Source organism: Lepidochelys kempii, chromosome 8 (genome assembly GCF_965140285.1).
Source record: "Lepidochelys kempii isolate rLepKem1 chromosome 8, rLepKem1.hap1, whole genome shotgun sequence".
Lineage (NCBI taxonomy): Eukaryota > Metazoa > Chordata > Testudines > Cheloniidae > Lepidochelys > Lepidochelys kempii.
Genome location: NC_136387.1, coordinates 31,980,417 through 31,999,004, shown reverse-complemented (window position 1 = coordinate 31,999,004; position 18,588 = coordinate 31,980,417). Strand labels below are relative to the sequence as shown.

General features: G+C 40.5%; 1 protein-coding gene and 1 long non-coding RNA gene across 3 annotated transcripts in view; one reads left to right on the top strand and one right to left on the bottom strand.

Moving 5' to 3' along the window:
- The window catches only part of KCNIP1 (potassium voltage-gated channel interacting protein 1), a 542,944-nt gene that overhangs the window by 431,801 nt on the left and 92,555 nt on the right, over window positions 1-18,588 (bottom strand). The gene's annotated exons all lie outside the window — the stretch shown is intronic.
- Window positions 14,899-18,588, top strand: part of LOC140916517 (uncharacterized) — a 49,127-nt gene continuing 45,437 nt past the window's right edge. The window contains exon 1 of the long non-coding RNA XR_012160537.2: window positions 14,899-14,965. This is a non-coding gene — a long non-coding RNA (uncharacterized LOC140916517). The remainder of the gene's footprint in view (window positions 14,966-18,588) is intronic.

The following is an 18,588-nucleotide window of genomic DNA, read 5'->3' as shown; positions in this document are numbered from 1 at the left end:
TCACCACTTTAAACCAAACTAACTAACTGTGATCTGACAAATATTTAAATAGAACAAGCCAGACATTGGGAAGCCTTCAAAGCTGCCAAAACATGTTTAATGAAGCTAAGGGATTATAAAATAGGAAATATGCCAAAGCTGCCAATCAAAGATTCTAATCAATGTTTGACTGGCAAGACGAATACTTCTAAATCCACCCCACAGAGTATATGATAGCTAATGGGTAGGTGGCTCACAGTAACAATCACACACAAACACACACACACTAGTAATACTTAGTACTGTACAATATCCATATCAAGTAGTCAAAAATGGTGAACAGAGCTGTGCCAAACTGCTGATTTCCGCTTCTCAGTGGTTTCATAGTTGTAAAAGGCAGGCCTCAGACTGAAGCAGTAGTCCTGGTACTCTCCCAGGCTTCCCCAGAATCCGAGCTCTGCCCCCGACTCACGAGTTGCAGCAGAATATGCAGATGTTCAACGCGTTATCACCTGGGTTCTCTGGGCTTCCCTTCAATGGAATTTGAGCACATCCTTGAGCAGAGTTGGATAAAGGCATAGGCATGTGCACAGCACCTTGGATTCCAGGGTCATGATGACATCAGAAAATTATATTGTAACATCTGGCACTAGAACTTTTCATCAGTAAATCTCAGTGCAATGTACAAAGGAGGCTCAGTCTAATTACCCCCATTTAAAAGATGGGGAATCTGAGGCACAGCAAGGGGAAGTGACTTGCTCAAGTTCATCCATCAAAGCAGTGGAAGAGGAAACAATAAAACTCAGGATCCTGAATCCTAATCCAGTGCCCTCTCCACTAGGCCACACTGGCTGCCTAGTTCTTCACTTAAAAAAATATTTTTTGCCCCTTTACAGCTGCGAAAAAAACCTTGAAAATGTGAATCAAACATATTCGGTGAGTCTTCAGGGAGCCTGACACAATAGCTCTGAGAGGTGCAAATTTCTCCATTCATCTTGAGGGGAGCGTTAACTCAGTTATCCAAGAACAGCAATTTAAACATCAGTATGGTTCATTATTTCACAGATGATCAAAGCTGATCACAACATGTAAAAAGGAGAGAGACTATCATATTGTGAAGATTTATGTTATTGTAACTGAGAAATCAGTTACATGTACATAGGTTTGATACAACTAACAAAAACAGGATTCAAGCAGACATCCTGATTAACGGACAAGTTGTAGATTATCTGGGATCATCTATATTCAGTCATGGAGGCTGTTCCAAACAAATCAGAAAAAGACTAGGGATGGCTCACTCAGCTATGGTCTCCCTTAAGAAAGTCTGGAAAAACCTGGAATCTCAAAATGCACAAAGGTGCAACTGGAGAAAAGCTTTTTTTCCCCCCCCAACAATTTAAGGATGTGAATCATGGGAAGTTAATGCTGCTGACAAGAAGAAAACTGAAGCTTTTGAAATGTGTGGCTGGTGAAGACTCTTGTGTATCTACTGGATGGGAGGGAAAAAAAAAGATAAATGCCTGTGTTAGAAATACTGATGGAGAGAAGCAGACACTGATGTCCAAAATCAACAGATACAAACATATGTACTGTGGTCACATGAGGCAGAGAAATGGAAATAACCTTGAGAAATTTATTATTGAAGGAATGGTGGAAGATCATTGTAGTAGGGGATGGCTAGAGGAGAGATGGATGGATGGTGTATGACAGATGACTGGAAGGTCAGCTGCTGGGTCATGAAGTCTTCCAAAAATTCTGCTATGATGTCACCAATAGGAAAGCGTATGGTGGAAAGGGATCTGGGGGTCATACTGGATCACAAGCTAAATATGAGTCAACAGTGTAACACTGTTGCAAAAAAAGCAAACATCATTCTGGGATGTATTAGCATGGAGTGCTGTAAGCAAGACATGAGAAGTAACTCTTCTGCTCTACTCTGTGCTAATTAGGCCTCAGCTGGAGTATTGTGTCCAGTTCTGGGCATCACATTTCAGAAAGGATGTGGACAAATTGGAGAGAGTCCAGAGAAGAGCGACAAAAATGATTAAAGGTCTAGAAAACATGATCTATGAGGGAAGATTGAAAATATTGGATTTGTTTAGTCTGAAAAAGAGAAGACTGAGGAGGGACATGATAAGAGTTTTCAAGTACATAAAAAGTTGTTACAAGAAGGGAGAAAAAATTTTCTTAACCTCTGAGGATAGGATAAGAATCAATGGGCTTAAACTGCAGCAAGGGAGGTTTAGGTTGGACATTAGGAAAAACTTGCTAAATGTCAGGGTGGTTAAGCACTGGAATAAATTTCCTAGGGAGGCTGTGGAATCTCCATCACTGGAGATTTTTAAGAGCGGGTTAGACCAACACCTGTCAGGAATGGTCTAGACCAGGGATTGGCAACCTCTGGCCCGCGGCCCGCCACAGTAAGCTCCTTGGTGGGCTGGGCCTGTTTATTTACATGCCATGTCTGCAGATTCAGCCCATCGTAGCTCCCACTGGCCACGGTTCACCGATCCAGGTCAATGGGGGCTGTGGGAAGCAGCGGCCAGCACATACCTCGGCACGCGTCACTTCCTGTAGTCCCATTGGCCTGGAGCAGTGAACCACTGCCAGTGGGAGCTGCGATCGGCCGAACCTGCGGATGTGGCAGATAAATAAAGCAGCCCAGCCCACCAGGAGGCTTACTTTGACAGGTCACGTGCCAAAGGTTGCCAATCCCTGGTCTGGATAATATTTAGTTCTGCCATGAGACAGGGGACTGGGGTAGATGACCTCTTGAGGTTCCTTCCAGTCCTATGGTTCTATGATCACTTCTATAATATTCATACATGAATAAATGGATTTATGTAATTGACATCTCACTTTGGCACCATCAATAGGTGGCACTTTGGAGATGCTACCATTTGTTCCCCATCCCCCCACAGCTTGATCTGTCAAGCCAAAAAGACAGAGGGGAGGAACTGAGCCCAGCAAGCCATCAAAACCAACTCCCCAACCAGCCTTCCCTAGGCATTGTGGCCTGGTCTGGTTAGTGGGTGTAAGACCAAGTGGCTTCTTTCACCTAGTGACTGCTGTACCTCCCACTGCTGGAGTCTGTCTGCAGACTGAGGCAGAAATCACCTCATTGGTTATGCTTGGTTCACATTTTCAAGCTTGCTTTGCACCCAGGAGGTGAATGACCTCACTTTAAAAATGAAAACAGGCTATGGAGAACATGATGGGGGGAGGGGACCCATCACCTTCTTCTGCAAGGTCTTCAGTTTAGACAAAAATAATCATGAGAATATATAAATGCAATTGAGGGATCTAGTCTTCCCCAATGCAAATGTAACTCCCCTCAAGTTAATCGGAGTTCTGTGCATATATCATTGGGTGAATGGGCCAATGTGCAATTTCACAGTGATTAGAACAAGAGGAAACCTTACTGCAGAGAGTGTTAAACTAGCTTTATAATGTCAATAAAAACCCAGTAAAATAACTGTACGTTAATAAAAAATGACTTAGTACTGAGTACTTGACAGTTCTCTCTAGTGCTCTGTAATCGTCTTAAAAATGTCAGAGATTCTGTATCTAGAACTTGCCTAGAGTATGGTCATTGATTTATGATCAAATCATGCTCATCATTGAACCATATATCACTGGTGATGTAAACTCAATACATTTTATGTTCATTTCAGCAACTGAATGACTCTTATTTGTATACTACATGGTATAGGATCATAAAGCTGCCTTCATGGTGGAGAATGTTTGACAAGAAGCATGGTAATGGGAATCTGCACTACATAGATTGTGAAACATGTTCTTACATATCAGCACACTTAGCCCTGCCACTCTTAGTCAAGGTATGGGAAATGAGCAGATTTGCTGTATAGTTTCTATCTTAAGACAGTTGGTTCTAGATAAATGTTGTCAACTTACTGGGAAGGTTAATAAAATGCATGGTAGTGGTGTAGAAATTCATACTAACTCCTTCAGCCACCATCTGAGTTAAGACATGTGGTGGTAAGTTTGGTGTCTGGTATCAACATCCATGTGGGTAAAAATTATCAGCAATTACACCTAGCATGTACAGTTACTGCAATGAATATGAATAGCGAGGAGAGTTGGGTAATCCCTGTACCTACATTGCTGGCCTTCTTTGTTATGTGACTTCTGAAAATATCATAAGGGTAAGTCAACACTTCGAGCAATGTCATTTCAGCTCCAGTGACTGACGTATGCACAAGGTCATTCCTGTAAGTGCCATTTATACACAGCTGTATTTCAGAGATTTGCCTTTCTATTGGCTAAATTGGGCCCTTTTCTTACTTGATTGAACACGATATAGGGGAATAACTCCTCCTCCTCCCCGTTTCTCAGTCTATCTGGATCTTGGGTCCAGATCCAATGCAGAATGCAGCCCCTGCTCTCTGGATACTGCTCTGAACAATCAGGTGGGAGCAGAGAGTCATGGGGAGCATGTGCAACATTGGCTCTGCTCGGCTCGGCCCCTACTAGCTGGTTAGAGTACGTGGCCAGAGGCGAGGAGGGAATCCCTTCAAGGTCTGCAGCAAATTATTTTTCCAAACCAGACCAAGGGGGGAGCATGGGAGAAAACCAAGGCTTCTCCTGGGTGCGACTACTGACACTGCTCCTGCCATTCAGGGCTGAGCCTAAAGGCCAGATTCTGTCATCTCCATTCATGCAGAGTCATACCATAATCCTAGCATAATCCTAAGGCCCTTAGTGATATCCCAGTATCCATGCTGATTTGCTTTTATGTGGATATATGTGTTGGCCCAGTACAGTGTGTAATCCCCTTGATGCTGGGCCGACCATTCTGCTTTAACTCGCTTTTCATTACAATCAGTAGAATACCAAGACACGCTCTACCTTCCAGATCAGTGTTTAGTATGTCCCAGGTGTCACTGACAGAATGGGATCTCAGGCTCTTTCCAATTACAGCAGGCCATAGTCTGTGCAATAATTCCTGGTTCTGTCTGTAAAATCCTTGTCAGTATCAGTTTTAAAGAATAGAATAAAGTGATACAAGTTTGCTGCTGCCTTAAGTGTTCAACTTACATATTATTCTATTTATTGCACAGTGTTTGGGGATGCTTGGAGAGCAAAGGTTTATATGTTCAATTGTGTTGTTCAAATACCTTCCACATTTGGCAGCATTGGACATGTTTATTTGCCTGACTTTGTAGTTAGAGTCAGTAGCAGCAAAACTCTCAAAGACATGCATGTCAGTTATTCATTCCTTCACCTCCCTGCTCATGCTCTTTCTTATTTCTTTTGACACGCTGTGGTTTGGTCTGGAATGAAATTTGAAGACCTATGGCTCCCAAAGCTGACATGGCCATGTTAATGCCTTACATAGAGACAACATGGTTAAACTACATACAGTGAGTGAAATTACACTGTGTGTTAGTTTATACATATGTAACACCAGTTATATACTTGAAATCTCAACAGTTAATCAGAGCTTTTCATGTCTTGCAGGGTGAATTCCATTTAATAACATTAAATTCTTGTCAATAAGAAAGACGTTCCCTTCTTTGCAAAAAAAGTGGAAATTTTTGTTCCACGACTAACTGGAATATTTGTTGCACAGCTCTTAGCCTCTTTAGTTTTATATTTTTAGAATCCTGGTACTTTAACTATATTGTATTTACTTGAAAGTTAGCATATATCAGAAAATAAAGCTACAAAGTAATTACAGTATTGATTGTGTAAAATGTACCTGGGATTTGCTCAACTCTAGAAGTCAGCATAACTACTTCAGACATTAGGGAAAGTTGATAGAACATGAGTTTGTAATAACCACATGTATCAAAGTATAACTTTAGTAGTAACAGTACAAGTAGTGGCATGGAAGTAAGTGGATATTGATATCCCTTTATTATCATGTAGCTAGCCTTCCAGTTGTTATTGAATAATAAATAGAGATAAAAAAGCATAATCAAAATGTAATTATACAAACTATAATGTAACTACAGTGCAATTACAAACCCTGGGTTATAAAGCATAAGGAAACTTTTAGTACAAAGTTTCCTAGATAGCGAGTACTCAATTTCCATTGAAATCAATGATGGCAGTCGATGCTCAGTAGTTTTGAAAAATCTGACAATATATAGCTCACGATATTATATCCTCTTCCCACCTCTCTTTCATGTTTCTGTCTGAGTCCTTGAAAGGTGTGATTACTCCTCCAAACCAAATTCTAGCTGACTTTCTTCTTCCAATTTATTTTTAAACTAATATGCTCTATTCTCTTCAGCTTCTTATACCATCTCTCCTGACCTTGTTTCATTCCTCTCAGACGTAAATATGCAACATCTTAGATTGTCATTGAATGTGCACAAGGACCAAACTTTCTAATACTCTATACCAAGAACCTAAGAGGTGCTGACTTTTTCCAACACTTTTGCTTTTGACCAGTGCTATAAGTGTTTGATAAAGAAGTTATAGTTATTTGGGGAGCCAATGAGAAAAGGTTAACCTAATGTTGGCACTTACTGTTAGTCACATAGTTTTTTTCTCTGGAGGGAAAAAAGGAGTGGAAGGAGATTCTCCAGGGCAAGAAGGACAATTCAATACCCAATGTGACTTAAAAATCTCCCCCATGATGGACATAATGAGATTGGATATAGGTATAAGATATGGCAAGCATACAAGCAGCCACATTATACTTGCATTTAGTGCTGAAAACAGAAGATGCCTCTTGGTAAGTCAAAGCACTAGTTTTTGCATCACAGCAGCAATGCTGGCTGCTGCCATCATGTCCCTTTTGCATTTTAATTTAATCAGTCAGTTATGATGGAGAAATAAATATTGATTATACCGTATGTTACATGCAGTTAATCAAGTTTTATTGTTTCCAGATTCTGCACAGTATTTTGTCTAGCAACATGAGAAAAGCAAATATATGCAGAGGACCCTGGTACTGGGGTGGCATCAAGTGGCCAACTGAGAAATCAGCTCAGCTACATGGATCTCTTTGTGTTTTGAAAAAGGTCAGTCTGTAGCCATTGGACCTGGTTTTCCATCCCACCTGAGCTCCATTAGACACAAGGGCGGGGGGGAAGGGGCCACAGAGATGGCTTTATATCCCCTTTCACTGCCATATATTCTGGGCTTCTTCAGCCCGTGGTGTAGATTAGAGCTTATGCTCAACAGCAACAGCCCGCTACAGGACATATGGTAACCAATAATAACCAGCAAACAATGGCCCATCTACCTGAACATGTCATGTGTACTGTGTGCAGCAGAAGTGGGTTAGGGAAGGAGCATAGAGTTAGCTATGCTGGGGAAGCCCTTATGCTAATGATATTCACCAGTTGGGAGATGTGCTCCATTTTTAAACTCTTTAAGCTACAGAAGAAGCCACAGGGCAAAGGAAAACTGGTTTTATGTTACTTAGGTAGAACTTGTAGGAGATAGAATCCCATCTACCTCCTGCCATTGTTGCTTAACAAGCTCCTATTAAAACATAGGATAAACAGATAATGCTATTTTTATTGTGTTGTATGCCTTATCTGTAGTCCAGATTTAGTGTTTTGTATGGAGTGGTAATTGATAATTAAGTGTTCTCCCTTCAGGTACGGTATGGAGTTCTGGAATCTAAATGTAGACCCTAGAAGTAAACTACGATTTAATACAGACAACTTTTATCCAAAAGAGATGAACAGTTATCCAAAAGAGATGAAAAATAAAAAAGATGTTCAGGAAAAAAGGGTACTGCTGCTCCATTATTTCCAGAAGGATGAGACTTATGGAGAGTACAGTAGGAAAGTGACAAGCATATGTACTTTGTTTTTGGTATTCAATCAATCCCATTCACATTTGTAAAGCCCCCCCCAAAGTGCAATGCACAGTTAATGTATTCACCAGATAATACACTGGTGTAAAGCTAAATTAAAATATGTTTATACATTTCACCCTGATCAGCGACTGCCACGTTCTATGGGAGCTGGAACCCTTGCAGAGGCAAACATGTCACTGACTTTACAGGAGTTTGCCTGAAGAGAGACGGCAGGATCCAGGTCTGAATAGATAAAATAATCTAGTTCTACAGGCAGGGAGTTTAATGTGAAAATGCCTCATGCAGAAGATAACACACTTGGACTGATAAGAACAATGCAGGGGTTGAACAAGTGAAGTCAATTTGTGAGTGAACACAACCAGGGGATGTTAAAAGCCATCTAACAGTAATATTGGAAGGTAGAGATATTCTCATCATGTTGATTTATTTTGCTTTCTTTTAGTGTATATGAGGTGCCTATACCAGGCTATAAGCCTAGCAGCATCAAATGCACCTGATGAGATAGGGAGCTCAAATTCCATTGAAATCCCCAGACTAGTTGCTGCTAACAATTAAAACAAAGTCACAATTAGTACATGACAAAGTATGCTAATAATAGGAGACCAGCAGCAACCTTGCAAAGCCTAACAACAACTAAAATAACCATACAGCAGTATGAACACTTCAATTCACTCCCCTTCTTGATCATATGAAATGAGAGCATACTCCCCCATTCTCTACTACCACCATACCAGACCATGTTGTATTTACACAGCATCCCTTTACACACTTGCATCCCACACTACTTCAGTAACCATTAGTAATAAAATTATTGTAATGTCTTTAGTTTCAAATATTCAGAAATAAACAAAGTAAACAACCCCTAAAGTCTAAGTGCCAACAGTTTAAAAATATCCTCAGCATAGGAAATCTAGTAGCCTAAGGGAAAGATCCTCAAATGATGCAAATTGTCATAGCTCCATTGGAGTCCAGTGATACCATCAGAACTCTGACAAATGACACCAGCAAAGGATCTATTCCCTGCTCTCCTAATCCAATAACAACCATGAAACACCCACTGAATGGAACTGAAATGTATTTAACTTCACTAGAAAGAATATTTAATAGCAAATGGAAACAGATTACAAATATAAATCCCAGTCATCTAATTTAGTTAAGAGCAGAGGTGTTTACATTACATTACATAGGATAAAAACACATTAGAAAGCTTTTGGTTTCATTTTAACCTTAATTTTAAAATAGATGAGTTTTCAGTTTGCAGATTTTGCATTGAGGGCCACGAACATAGGATATATTTTATAAATGCTTTGAGGCAAATGTTAGCATTAAGATCTGATTCGTTGACACAGCCAATTCTTAAAAGATGGTTTATTAAGCTCCTTGTTATTGAAAACCTATATGCCAGCTATTGGGTGCACAGGGCAACTTTTTGACTCAAAACCAGTGTAATTTCAGGTCAGTTTAATAGTGCATTCAAAACATTTCTCTCCTTCCCACGTAACTGGCATTCTACACCATCTGATTTCTCTGTAAGGAAGTTTGCTCAGGGAACAGGGAATACCAACTGCAAACGCTGGGTCAGAAACTCCCCTCTGCTTTGTCGTATGGAGACAAATACGACACCAGGAAGATGAATGCAAAGAAATAGAGAGTGGCAACTACACAGAATTCCTCTCCTTGCCTCTAAGCCTATGGAAGTTCCCTATGTGTAAACATTCTGGGATACCCTTAGTGTGGGAATGGAACTTTTGAGCAGTTATTGTAGTGATGGCCATTCATTAGCAAACAGGCTGGCAGCCAGCAGTGAACATCTGAGCCTGTAAGAACATGACTAGCAAACAGCTGAAACAAGAGGGCAGACAACAAACTGATGAAAAAAAAAACTCTCTTAAATTAAATCTTCTATTTGGGAGTGTTTAAGCTTCAATTTGAAATTAGGACTAATAGGGTTTATATACATGCTATTAAAAATTGATTATTTCTAGCTGTTACCATGGTGCAGTATCTCAGATTTTCCTATATTAGCACAGAAGAGAGCCAAATCTGTGTAAATACAGCGTAGCTCTACTGCATTTACATTGGTGTAACTCAGATCAGAATCTGGCCCTTTCTCAGTTATGATTGACAAGGGAAACAAGGTGGGTGACATAATGTCTTTTATTAGACCAACTTCTGTTGCTGAGAGACACAAGGTTGGGATTGACAAAGGTTGACTTTTAACTACTTCCATTGCAAATGATCAGTTACATCCTGTGACCCTGATAACTGTTTAAAGAGTTTGAGAAATAAGAAATGGGTTTAAAAAGCCACTGAATCCCAAGTCTGGAAGCTGCACTCCAAAATCTGGATGGAGAAATATTTCTGCCATAGAGAACGCCTTTCCCTTCCAGCATTTGTATAATTATAGCTAAGCATTTTGAACATCTCATGCATCTCACATAGAATGAGACATCCACATATTGTGGCTTAATAAAAAGAACTGAAGGAAATGTACCGAATTGTTGGTTAACAGGCATCTGCTTTGTAAATGCTCCACCCCAGTGTCTGTTTTCTCCTTGCCCTTATATCACCTCCTTCAGTTTAATAGCCATAAAATGCTGAGACTGATATTTCAAGGTTTCTCTAAATCCCTCTGTCCACGTTCAATCCATAGCTGCATGTGCAGGGTCAGTGACAGAATCAATTAGTGTCGACTACTGATAATCAACTGTGAGTGTTCAGAAAACACACACAGAGTGCTAATAATACAGATGCCTGTTTAACACCATGATCATTATTAAGAAAGAACCTAAATTAGTACAGAGCCTAGAGCCAATGAAAATATGTCAGTAAAGGGCCATAAACTACTGTTCACTTTGCTCTTTAGAATTCTTATCGATTTCAATGGGAAGAGCAAGTGATTAGAATAAGCAGAACTCAGTAAGTGTCCGAATCATCAGTGGCTTATAGGACCACATTGTACTGGGAGAAAGTCATTTGATATAATGAATGTATAAAGCATTCTCCATGAGTCCCTTGACAGCACTGGACAGTTGGCAAGGTGTGTTAGGAATGGCTGGTTTTTGTTTCCCTGTGAAACATCAGATATGGGGCATCAGCAGAGGAATGATGCCAGTCTAAAAGAACCAAAGGATTGATCCTGCAGGGCAAATTCTCTGTTCCTATTCATTTGCAATTGCAGTCTTCCGAGCAGCACAAACTATGACAGGCAATGGATGCTGAATATGCAAGATGCCAAACTGTCTGACTGGCCCACGACAGAACCCCCCAAACCAGAAACAGCTTTGTGGTGAGAAGATGTGAAACGGTCTCTAAGGTGCCACAAGTACTCCTTTTCTTTTTGCAAATACAGACTAACACAGCTGCTATTCTGAAACCTGTCCGGTAGGAGAAACTCATGTAAATGAGTCTGTTCCATGCCAGCTCTGCTCTCATCTAAATCTCAGTCTCTCCCCTTCTCTGTCCCCATCCTACCTGCTGCCATCATCCTAGGCTACGAAGCCAACAAATCTTAATCCTGCTTTAGAGGTACAGACAACTGCCCTGATCAGCTTCAGGTGGGGATATAGCTGGGTCCTCTTTATGGAGGCTACTTTTGGCTGTACTGGGCTGAGTCCCTCCCTCTCTCTTGTATGAATCTCTCCTTTCATTTCAATAAAGTTCTTGAGCCATTTCTGGTCAGTAACCAACTGGGTATTCTAATGCCATTTGGTATGTTCAACCCAGGCTCTTGCTATCTTCTGTTTGCAGCATCAGCATGTAGGTTTCCACTGTCTCCAGCTGATCCCGCTTAATGCAACATAACATGAGACAATACAAATTAAAAACCCACACACTGTTTCCTAATAAGCATATGAGAACCAGGTGTTTCCAAAATAGCTGCAAATGGTGAGTGACACTGATTATCTGGCTCACATATTTCATGCTGAGAAGCACATCTATAGTAATCTGGATAATATCTACACTAATTTGCTGACTAATTTACTGAACTAGTAAAACCAGAAGAAAACTTTTTTTTGTGAGTTGATTTTTTTCTCCAAACAAAAAGGGTGATTTTTTTGGTTAAGTTGCTGTCATGAGATATTCAATTCAAGCCCCTCAGCTCCATGTTATAATTACCTGACAAAATCTGCTACAAATCAGATTCTGCTGTCAACATGAAGCTGAGTAATCCTTTGGGAACTTCTTTTTCATTAAACACCTAATGCAGTGTGATAAACATAGCAAATATGCAATGCTCCAGGACTAAGAAATTAGCTTGATGTCTGAAGTGCCCCTAATCAATTCAAGTGTTACATTTACTGTGGCAGCAAATTTCCAGGTTTTGATATCTCAGGCCAGGGTTGCTGGAACTATTCTATTAGGGGACGACAGAGTACAGCGGATTATATAATAGTGACAAATCTCACGAGTTTGAGGTTGGATGATTACACAAACTCTGTTGGAGCTGGGTTCTGTTCCCACTTCTACTACTGACCAGATGGGTGATTTTAGGCATGTCATTTCACATTTTTGACTTTGTTTCTTCTCTCACTCTGTACTGTTTATTTTAAAGCATAAGCTCTTGAGTACTCACTATGGCCCAGATTCTCAAAGGTATTTAGGTGCCTAACTTCCAACACCTTTGATGACCTGGGCCCATAGTGTATATATAGCACCTAGTACAAAGGGGCATGGACTTGGATGGGTTCTTTAGACACTCGCATAAAACAACTGATTAATAATTGAACCTCTGAATCTGTGAAGCATCCACATCCCACCCAATCCTTGACACCATCACTGCCTTTTTGTGGACTGGGCTCCACCTCCTAATTCATCTTAAGACCACTTGCTACTGAAGGTTCAGTTGTGTATTTTCACACCTAGGCACTGCTCCAAAGACTTGCAAATATTTATGCCGCAGGAATTTTATGAGTGAGGTTTTTGGAAAACGTTGTCCTTACATTTCTGTGAACTCTAGAAGCAGGTGAAAAATGGCCACTAATACTTGGACAGACCAACAGATTTTTTTTTTTTAATGCTTCAGTGTACCTGAAAAATGGTGCAACTGAAAGTTACCTGTTTGGGAAGAAAGTGTTCCTAAATGATGCTTTGGAAGAATCCCCACCCTAAAATCCTGTATTCTTCTGAACCACTTGGCCTGTTTACTACCAGATATGATTTATTGAAACAAGGATTAAAAAACAACACCAACAACCTACTACACATTCCCTGGGTTTTGAAGAAGAGACATTCCTAAAGATTTTAACCCCTTTCTTGAATGAAGAGAAGGCATAGTCTGGTTGTGCTATTCTGCATTTCTTGAAAAGAATCACTAATCATTGCTGTGAATTTATTCATGTTAGCTCTAAGGCCCAGAGATAGGTCATTCAAGAATAATACTTGTCCTATGATTGGAGAACATGGCTCCCAGGCAGGAAGAGGCAATAAAATATCTTCTACATGAATATGAGCCATGTTTTCATTACACTTTTACGGGTCTTTAAGCAGTTGAGATTCTCATGCACCTGAAAAGGTGGTGAAAAGTGAAAAAAATGAAGATGAGGGACTCTCTTTCAGCCCTGAACCTACAAAACAACTTACATGGGCAAAGGTTTGTGAAGACAATGGGACTCCACACCGCATGAATTTGCCTACATAGATAGATTAACAGGATTGGGGGTTTGGCTTTGGTGATCCATTCTGGGTGGAAAGTTTAATAGGAGTGTACAATATGCTAGTGTAACATCAGTGAGAGGAAGAAGTTGCAGAAAAAAATAAAAGTTGTCAAAGAAATTCAGACGTTTCCCCTCAGTCCGTAGGTTAGGCCTATGGGGTCCAATTCAACTCTCAGATGTAGCCATGCAGTTGCCATTGAAGCCAATGGGAGTTGTGCTTGTATAGCTCAGTGTGGAATGAAACATTAGCTGAAACAATTTTATAAAGGGGTTCAGGTAAGATGGGGCCAAAGGTTTCTGAAATGGTTTTATCATGCGTGCCCTAGCCACACCAGGCAGGACAAGCCTGTGTAACCAGTATATAGTCTTCAAAAATAACCCGTTCACCTAACATGCATTTTCTCAGCCCAGTGTGGATGACACAAGGTAAAACCACTCCCTAAAAAAAGCTTCAAGGTAAAATATTAATTGCACTTCATGTTGATTTTCCCTTACCTTAAGTGAGGGGAGACAAACTGACTTGCAATCACAAGAGATGTAATTGTCTGATTTATCAGCATTCAGTAAAGAACATCTCATCTCCTCAGACAGAGCCCATGTCACAGATGCTAATTGTCAGTAGGCCTTGCAGAGAGGGACCGTGCCTCATGAATGATTCATAATTTTAAATTGCAGCATTCAGGCAAAAAAATAAAAAAATCAGTGGCCATGGGTGTGACTCTCATCCCTGCCATTCTTGCAGGGGTATAGAGAGTTCCCATGGGCTTTGGAGCTCTGCAGAACCCACTGCTGCCAAGGTTATTTGGTACCTACTTACGTTGGTTGCATTTCACCACGTGAAACTCAGCAACTCAAATTATCTGGTTCAGAACATATAATCATCACCACCATAGTCAACGTCCTCATTCAGGACAGCAATACTCTAGGTGAGTAGCAGCAATCACTGCAATAAGTGAAATGCACTAGTGAACATACACGACATTTGATAAATAGGGAAGCATGTCACAGGTAACATTATGTTGTACTTGTTAGGGTGTGGGAAGAAGGGAGATATAAAGGTGCCATTAGATGAAAGAAATTAAAGGTGACTGTAAGAGGGATACTATGAGCCAGTGCTGCCCCCTCCACCATACACACTTTGCTTCTTCATTATGGATACAGTAGTCCTGATATTTAAGAAACATCAGCAGTAACAAGTCCCGTTTTTCTGGAGAAGTTTCTTAAAGGACCCAGTACTTATTACCAGAATCTTTCTTGGCCTTTACTAGAAGGGGTTTGGGTGATGAATCTTTAATAAAGAAGCTTTCCTTTCCTTTGGTATTTAAGTGATGTAGTTAAATAAGTTAACAAAAAGCAGAGGCCTGCATTCTCACAGCTAGCACAAACCCTGAAGCTGGAAATCCTCCAGAGAGGCAGAGCCAGCCTAATGATTTTATGCCAGCCTCTCCCTTCCCTTTTCCTGAGGCTGGTATGGCTGGACTTCCCTGCACATTGATGATACTCAGCTGCTGCAATGGCAGATGAGGTAAGTGAGAGAAGTCTGCTCCACCATATGCTGGGGTACTGGTGAAGTGGATAGCAGGGCCAGGACCGGGAGTGCTCCGATTTAGGGTTGCAAGCAGTTGCAAGCAGTCGCTGCAACCTTTGCCCTGTGCATTCCATGGCTGCAACAAAGGATCTAAACAAGAGAGTTTTAAAAAATCCCTTCCCTTCCTCTCACAACATGGTATCCATGTTGCCTTAAACCTACCAGTTTTCCATAGATGCTTCCAGACCTGAAATTTTAATATATAAAGTAAGTTACATGCCTGTAGCAGGGACATGATTCTTTGTTAAATGCCATAAGATAGTTAAAAGGACTGAAAAGGTTATCATGTTCTAATGAATTGTACAGGACTTTTCCAGAAGGCTATGGATTGCTCTTTAACCTGTCTCTGGAAGTCAGGGTCTCTGATATTTTTGGGAAAGGGACTGGTATCCATACACTGGAGTTTCCACTCCATGCCATGAAGATGAACAAAAGTAAATTAGACTCTCCAGCATATAATGACAGCGGATAAGAGAGCATGGGAAGGGTAAAATGTGAGTGGTTGTCCCTGATCCATAGAAGGAAAGAAGAATGCAGTTAGTTTCTAGACTGTATGTGGTAGGTGGGTCACCTATCACTGTGGTAGATGGATTTAGATTCTCTGGAACCATTTTTTCAAAGAAGGAGCAATGGATGTACCCACCAGTGGATTTGCACAAGTAAAACAGGCATCTGTGCATGCAGTTATCTTGGTTGTACACGTGCTATGGCTGAACATACACCTTTGTTGCTGCACATATTGCATCTTCCTTTGAAAACTGGCCCATTCACAGACAAACCACATCTCTGAATTTTGACCTTTAGACAGAGATGTCCTAAGAATGGTGTCCTCTTTCATGTGGCACCTATTGAAAATTGTGTGAAGTTGTCTACTGGTCTTAGGGGCTGCCTTCAGCTTTTGCATATCTTTGCTCTTCATCACCTTCTTAATACTTGATTCTAACAGTTTTGCAGGCTTTAGTAAACTAGCCTTTTTAAAAAAAAAAAAATCCTGGGTACATGTGCCATTAATGGGCTGCATCATAGCTCTTTTGAGTCATGAATTGTTATTATGGCTGACATAGCTGGTCAATGCTTCATCATCCTAGGAAAGGCATAAAACAGTCTACCAAATTAATTCCCTGTGTAACTACTGACTCTCATGAATCTACAGCAGGGATAAAACGGGCCCAAATTGTTTACCTAAATCAGAGGCCCTTTGTTAGATGTCTTGATATTTTTACCATTTTTTCTTGATTTCTTTCTTAAAGGGGAATCAATTTGATTGAAATGAACTCAATTATATGTTTATTGTTCAGAGGTGGGTAGGTAAAATAAAGCTTTTATGCCTTGTCTATGTACAGTTTATACATCAATTTAACTAAATTGGTAGAAAAACAGAGGCTGTTAAATCAGTATTGCGTGGATGCAGTTATACTAGTCTATGGGGTGTTTATATTGGTATAGCTTGTTTCAATAAACAGCACAGATTTAACAAAACAGTTTTTCTACCTTTTTAGTTTAATTGGTACCAAAACTATGCTTTAATAAGATAAGATCTTAGCGTGGATGGATGAGATCCTGTACGTTGAGAGATGAACTGTCATTAACAAATTCAGAAACGAGTTTTCTTTTACAAAATGCTTTAAGAATGTTGGGCACTGTTCCCCCTAAGCTGTGCACGCGCACACAGATCCTAAACCCCGCACACACGGCGAAACACCGCACGCACAATAATTTGCACAGAAGAAATTTTTTGTGCACACGGCCTGTCAAAAATTAGAGGGAACATTGAAGGTGGGATGAGCTCCACTGAGTGCTTTTTTGGGTGTGTTAGTGGTGGATATCTATAGAGCTAATTGATATCTATAGAGCTAATTGGATGGGGGAAGTGCACATGTGAATAAATTATTCAACAATTAACAAAAAAAAGATTCAGAATAAACTACTCACAGATGTAATTTAACCAGCTCTATCAATATTGATTGCTATTTAAATGGCTCTGAGAAGCCGTGAAATGAAGGGACAGATCATTTTTGACCAAGCAATTCTTATTAAATGTGACTACTGCCTTTTATCTACCAGTCCAGTTAGGATTAGCAAAAAGCAACAGAGATCATGCTATTTCCACATTTGTCATAACACCAGAGCTTCTGTCCTGGGATGTGGAAGAGTAACAGTTAATTTCCCCACACTTATAAGGAGTTACTGTGAATTCATAGCAATTTGTACCAACCGGATATTTGGTGAAGTTGAAGATAAAACCAGTGAGACAAATCAAAGGAACTTTTTCTTGTATTAGTGTCCTTATCCATACACCGTTAGGGCTTTACAGTTTGACTGAATGTAAAGGTATTTTTAAAATCCCAGTTAGAAGAAAAGCAATGTACATCCTTTATCTGGATCTCTCTGCATTTTATCCAGGAACGATAAGCAAAATGAAAGCGGGTGTCTGTGATGATAGGGTCAGTGACATGTAGGCAGCATGGTTATAAATAATGCACCATAAACACAATTCTCTGTTCTGGACTAACATCGTGTCTCTCTTGTTTGTAGCTAAATAGCACGGACTCCTGTGCATATACACAGGGATCAATTATTTATATCCATCATTGAAAGCTTCAGCAAAAAAGTGTTCGCTTAACAACAACTGTCAACTTTTTTCTGCCTTCAGTCAGTGATAGCTGAGCTCCCCTGCAGAACTACCTGTGCCCCCTGTGTCCATTCTTTCCTTTCAACGAGCTGCAAGGATTCCTCCAGTGCTAAAGAAGCTACTTAATATACATGCACATTTAAATCAAATATTCTGGGTCATGTTTTGGGGCCATGAAATCTCCATTAAATCAAAGGGGGATTCTATACCTGAAGGCAGGATATGTCTGCTTCTGTGCAATTAGTCCCTTTCTGGGAAGGTTACTGCAAAGCTTTTACCAAGGCAGGTCGGGTATCACCTGGAGTCCTCCCAAAAATTCTCCCATTTCAACCTGTCTTTAGGCCAGGTATAGAGATTATGACCCCAATGCAGAGATTAGAGATTTTTGGTATAGAGATTATGACCCCAATGCAGCAAAGCCTTTAGGCATATACTCAAATCCCACTGACTTCAATAAAACCCAAGTATATGCCTATATGCTTTGCTGAAGCAGGGTCTATGCTCATCCCCTTTGGCTAATGATCTTTTAGAGCTGGGGATCAAGGTTCGATTCATGGTTGTTTTGGGCTCTGGGTGAGACTATTTTAGCTGAGCTGCGATGCCCTAGTGTAAAGCTTCCGGAAGCCCACCCTATCTTCAGTAAATGCAACAAATGGGAGAGGATATTTGGGAAGAAATGGACAATTCTCCTTTAATCCAGTTTCTCTTTATTTCTTTGGAACACAAGCTGCAGGAGTAAAGGTTATGAGTGTCAGGAATAAGGCCTTGCAGCTCCACCTGCCCAGTCTCCTGCCAGTTTAATGAGCACAGCTGGGCTGCACCAGTCAGACAGCTTGATGGAACGCCCCACCTGATTGGCTGAGGAAACTTGCAGACTTGCTCTTAAACCCAGCAGCAGCAGTTTGCCAGCTGCTCAAAGCACTGGCCT